General features: G+C 40.4%; 1 non-coding gene across 1 annotated transcript; it reads right to left on the reverse strand.

The window, feature by feature from the left end:
- Positions 1-367: 367 nt before the first annotated feature.
- TRNAA-UGC (transfer RNA alanine (anticodon UGC)) lies at positions 368-439 on the reverse strand. Its single transcript has one exon. It is a non-coding gene; the product is annotated as a tRNA-Ala (tRNA).
- Positions 440-5,790: the final 5,351 nt, after the last annotated feature.

Below are 5,790 nucleotides of genomic sequence, written 5' to 3' on the forward strand. Positions count from 1 at the left end.
GGGGCACTTTTCTCCCCTTCTTCTTCTCAGTTAATCATAGTACAAAACTTCTCTTTAATCATAGTACAAAACTGCAGGCAAAGTGAGCCGCCTGTGGATGCGCACGCTTTTGTTTGCGTTCAAGAGACCCTGTTGGGACCTCATTCCTTTTTCCCCCTCATTTCTTTCTCCTCTTCCTTCTGCCATCGCAATCGCCTTAGGTGATGTCCAGGCTTACAGTATAGAGATGGAAGATAAGTGAAGGTAATCCATTGGATTACGTTTTTACTCTGTATACGTGCAGAAATAGGATAGAAAAAGGTGAAGAGGCCGAAGGCTATGTTGCTTGAGAATTAGGTTTGAGCACTGCCAGAGCAAAACCACCATTTGGGGGTGCCGGGTATCGAACCGGGGGCCTCATACATGCAAAGCATGCACTCTACCTCTGAGCCACACTCCCTTCCTGAAGGGCCTTTTTATAATAATTTTCAGGAGGTAAATTTCATTTTCTGAGACTGGCTCCGTGAGCATGCTGGTAGCAGTGGTATTATGGAGCGTCTGCTCTGAGAAGAGCTGCTCTGAGAAGAAGATAGTAGGTACTAATGAGAGGACACAGATTCTTTAGTATACTGTATAGGACTTGAAATTGAAAGCAAAATATTAGAAAAGTGTCAGATAGCCGCCACAAGAAGTTTCCATTGTGGCTTTAAAATGTTGAGTTGTTAGGACCTCCTTCTTCTGTTATGCTTGGCAAGGAATCAAATTCTGGTTTTTCATTCTTTTGATTTCTTTCAGAGATGACACAAAGCTATTGAAATTCAGCTTTTTCTTACCTAAAATACTTCATATTTGTCGTTTACTCAGCTGGAATATTAAAGGTTAGATTTGATTGAGGAAAGTCACAGTCAGAAGAAAACCTGAGAGAGATGCACTCAACATTTCATCATAAGGGTCTTTAGCTGGCATGGTGTCCTGCGCCTGTACTCACAGCTCTTCCAGAGGCTGAGGCAGGAGGATCGCTTGACCTCGGGAGCTGGAGGCTGCAGGGAGCTATGATCACTCCACTGCACTCCAGCCTGGGTGATGGAGTGAGACCCTGTAACAGAAACAAAAAGAAAAGAAAAGAAAAATTCATAAGGTGTGAGTGAAACAACACCTCTGGGGATGACCAGAAGTGTTGAATTATGAGGGTGAGATCAAAAATAAGTAGAAACAGGATTTAAGAGGTAGAGGGGGAAAGTGCTTCAGAAAAACAAACAGGCTATTACCAAACAGAAGGAGGTGCAGAAAAGGGGAGTTTTTAACAACTCTTTAAGGAATGGGTGAAAGATTGGAAGATGAAGACGATAAGTTAGCTTGGCTCATGCTCAATTCAGTGTGTCTGTGGGGCACACTGTGAGGATGTTACACAGAGAACTCAGGCAATTGACTCTGTCTCCAGCCTGGGATTTGTATTAGTAGTAGTGGAAACATTGCACGGACGGTGGATAAAGACTAAAAAGGGTCCTTTTAGATTTGGGAATTACAAACCTATTCATGATATTTGTTAAAAAAAAATTTGCTCCTCTATGTTCTTGAACCCTGGTATTTACCATTATTTATCATGATTAGGACTGTGTTCTTTGAACTACATAAGAAGATGAGAAGAAAATCAATTTCCTGACAACAAATTTCTAGTGACTATTAACTCTTTCTCATTCTGATTTACCTATATATGAGCCTTTGCCAACATTCATAAAATAATGTTGATCCCTTTTTAAATTGGCAGAAAATAGCAGGTTACGTGGCAGGCTTGTCCTTTCGGTTGGCTGATGGAATTTCTAGAATAAAAATAGGAAGCACTGAATGCTAGGTTTCACTGAATAAGAGATAAGAGAAGTGTTACACAGAAAACTGGTATGTATGCATGTGTATTTGTCTGCCTGTCGGTGTGTGTGTGTGCATGTAAATGCTAGGGAGATTATCTTGACTCTTTGATGCGGTAGAAGTAATATTAGGACAGTTTGCAGAAACACTCCATCATTATGTCATGTTGCACAAAGAGAAACCTGGATGTCTACTGGATTCTTTGGAATTCATCATAACATGAAGGTGTGCTTTTTTGTTTGCCTCTTGAAAAGGGGAGACTTTTAAATAATTAAATATCTGTAGCTCTCTTCTGACTACCAACAACATGATTGAAACGCATTTTTGTGTAAAAACTGAAGGATGAGCTGATTTAACACAGAATTCCTCTGAGGAATTAAACATTTAATTCTGAAGACAGAACACCCTCATGTGAAACATACTCAATTCAGAAAACCTAAAAATATATAAGCTATCTGTTTAAACCTGCACTGTCCAATATGGTTACCATTAACCACATTGGCTATTGAATACTTGAAACTGCCCAGTCCAAGTTAAGATGTGTTGTAAGTGTAAAATATATATCAGATTTGGCCAGGTGCAGTGGCTCACTCTTGTAATCCCAGTACTTTGGGAGGCCGAGGTGGGTGGATCACAAGGTCAGGAGTTCGAAACCAACCTGACCAACATGGTGAAATCCTGTCTCTACTAAAAATACAAAAATCAGCCAGGTATGGTGGTGGACGCCTGTAATCCCAGCTACTTGGGAGCCTGAGGCAGGAGAATTTCTTGAACCCAGAAGGCAGAGGTTGCAGTGAGCCAAGATCATGCCACTGCAATCCAGCCTGGGTGACAGAGCAAGACTGCCTCTCAAAAAAAAAAAAAAATATATATATATATATATGCACCAGATTTCAAAGACGTGTAACATTATTTTTTAAATATAAAATATCTCACTAATAATTTTATAATTGATAGCATCTTAAAATAAGTTTTCGGATATACAAAGTGGTTTAAATATATTATTGAAACTGGACATAAAAGATGAAAACAACAAACACTGGGGACTATGGGGAGGGGTGGGAAGAAGGGCAGAAAGGCTTGAAAAGCTACTTCTTGGGTACTGTGCCTACTACCTGGGTGATGGGATCAATTGCACTCAAAACGTCATGCAATTTACCCAGCATCATGTAGTATACCCTTGTAACAAACCTTCACATGTACCCCCAAATCTAAAATAAAAATTGAAATGATATAAAAATATAAATACTGTTTATTTTTTTAAATGTGACTACTGCAATAGGTAACACTACAAAATGGCTGTCATTTATGTCTTGTATTGTCTCTTGATTGGACAAAATTTTCTAGAGATGATGTTATCTATTTAGGTGCTGTTCTGGGAGAATCCCAGAGGCAGGGAACATGGAGCATGATCTGCCAGTAATTAAGTTTCATGCCATCAATGAACTTGACGGAATGCATTTCTATGCATGATCTCCTTTGATCTTTACAACATCCCATCTTACAAAATCATTATTAACCTCATTTTTAAGCCATTGAATGGCAGACAAATCATGCTTGGAATTACCCTAGGCCTTCCATTTCAACAGAATGTAAAGGAATCATTGCTGCATTAAGCAAGAAAACATTCAATGTTACAGTTTGTCTAGTCAAATATTTCTTAATGAAATAAAACACAAGCTTCTGAGTTGAGAAAGCCTCAGTGACCTAAAGGATAAAGTATCTGATTCCCAGTTTCTGTAGAGTCAATGTCCCTACCCTGAGATTGCTTCTCATTTGGTACTAATTTTCCTTTTGCAAATTGCTGCAGTTCTCATGGTGGAGTACTGCAGATTATTTTCTCCTCACAGGGTATGCAGAAGTTAGGGAAAAGCAATACTGAAACTGAACCAGTAATTTGAAAGAAAAAAAATCAAAATGACCAAAAAAAGATCTATTATCCCAACACAGAATTTCAAGAGAGGAGTTCAAGTGAAAAAGGGAAAATAGGGCATATGCACTTGAGTCTTGATGACTTTGCTGCCCATTTGTTTTCATTTTCAGTATTCTAGGGCCCCTCATGAATGTTTGATAGAATAATTCATATAGAAATACATATATTTCTTTTTTCCTGGATACAAAGATGGAAACAGCTTAAGATTTGGAAATTCCAGAAAAGGTTGCCAGGCTGAAGAAATGTCTTCTCAGCCAGAAAATATAGAATGTTCTTGTAACTGGGCCTGGTGCAATGGCTCCCACCTGTAATCCAAGTACTTTGGGAGGCCTAGGCAGGTGGATTGCTTAAACCCAGGATTTCAAGACCAGCGTGGGCAATATGGTGAAACCCAGTGTCTACAAAAAAAATACCCAAAAAAAAAAATTAGCCAGGGATGGTGGTGCTTGCCTGTAGTCCCACCTACTCAGGGTGCTGACATGGGGAGCCACTTGAGCCCAGGGAGGTTGAGGCTGTAGTGAGCTCTGATCGTATAACTGCACTCCAGCCTGGATGACAGAGTGAGACCCTGCCTAAAAAAAAAGAAAGAAAAAAAAAGTTCTTTTTCCAGCAGTTTAATGATGGAGTTGACTCAAGACACAAACCTGGGTTTTTCTAATTTGAAAGTGTTTCTTGCATACAGCACATTCCCATATATATGCTCATACAGTATAATTGTTACTTCATTGTATGTTTCTTTTTTTTATATTTCTCATGTTTTAAAAATACCCCCACCCAATACATATAAATAATATCAAATCAAAAGTGACTTGTAAATGCCACAGCGTATAACACATTGGAATTTCTTAGGTTTTAAAATTAATAACTTCCTAAGTTTAAGACTTAAATAAGGCCAGGCCCAGTGGCTCACGCCGGAAATCCCAGCAATTTTGGAGGCCGAGGCGGGTGGATCACCTGAGGTCAGGAGTTCAAGACCAACCTGACCAACATGGCGAAACCCAGTCCCTACTAAAAATACAAAAATTAGCTGGGCATGATTGCGGGGGGCCTGTAATCTCAGCTTACTTGGGAGGCTGAGACACAAGAACAGCTTGAACTCGGGAGGCAGAGGTTGCAGTGAGCCGAGATCATGCCGTTGCACTCCAGCCTGGGCAACAGAGCAAGATTCTCTCTAAAGTCTTTTTTTTTTAATAATTTCCTTAATGGCAGCACTTCGTAGAAGACATCAGTGGAATATACAAAGAAGAGAGTGATACAAACATGTACACTACCTTTATCAAACTTTCAAAAACCCCTAAAAATTGGAGATACGTATGCTTCTGGGATTGGCATGCAAGTATTGTATAAGGAAGTGATAACTAGGCAGAACGCAAAATATACTGGTTGAAACCTGGGGTTGAACCAGGGACCTTTAAGATCTTCAGCCTAACGCTCTCTCAACTGAGCTATTTCGGCTACTCTAAGCACACACCCTTAGTCATTTCTTCAAAATATAAAAACCGTCATTTGTAGAGTGAGTGTATTTTCTTTCTTTCTTTCTTTCTTTCTTTCTTTCTTTCTTTCTTTCTTTCTTTCTTTCTTTTTTTTTTTTATGAGACAGAGTCTGGCTGTGTTGCCCAGGCTGGAGTGCAGTGGTGTGATCTCTGTTCACTGCAACCTCTGCCTCCCAGGTTCATGCCATTCTCCTGCCTCAGCCTCCTGAGTAGCTGGGACTGCAGGCGCCCGCCACCAGGCCGGCTAATTTTTTGTATTTTTATTAGAAATAGGGTTTCACTGTGTTAGCCAGGATGGTCTCGATCTCCTGACCTCGTGATCTGCCCATCTCGGCCTCCCAAAGTGCTGGGATTACAGGCATGAGCCACCGTGCTCGGCCTAAGTGTATTTTCTAATGCCTAATTCTGTTTTGTTCAATATCAGTACAAAAATTAGCCAGGGGTGGTGGCGCGCGCCTGTAATCCCAGCTACTAGGGAGGCTGAGGCAGGAGAATTGCTTGAACCCTGGAGGTGGAGGT

The sequence above is a fragment of the Hylobates moloch genome, unplaced genomic scaffold (genome assembly GCF_009828535.3).
Source record: "Hylobates moloch isolate HMO894 unplaced genomic scaffold, HMol_V3 SCAFFOLD_4096, whole genome shotgun sequence".
NCBI lineage: Eukaryota > Metazoa > Chordata > Mammalia > Primates > Hylobatidae > Hylobates > Hylobates moloch.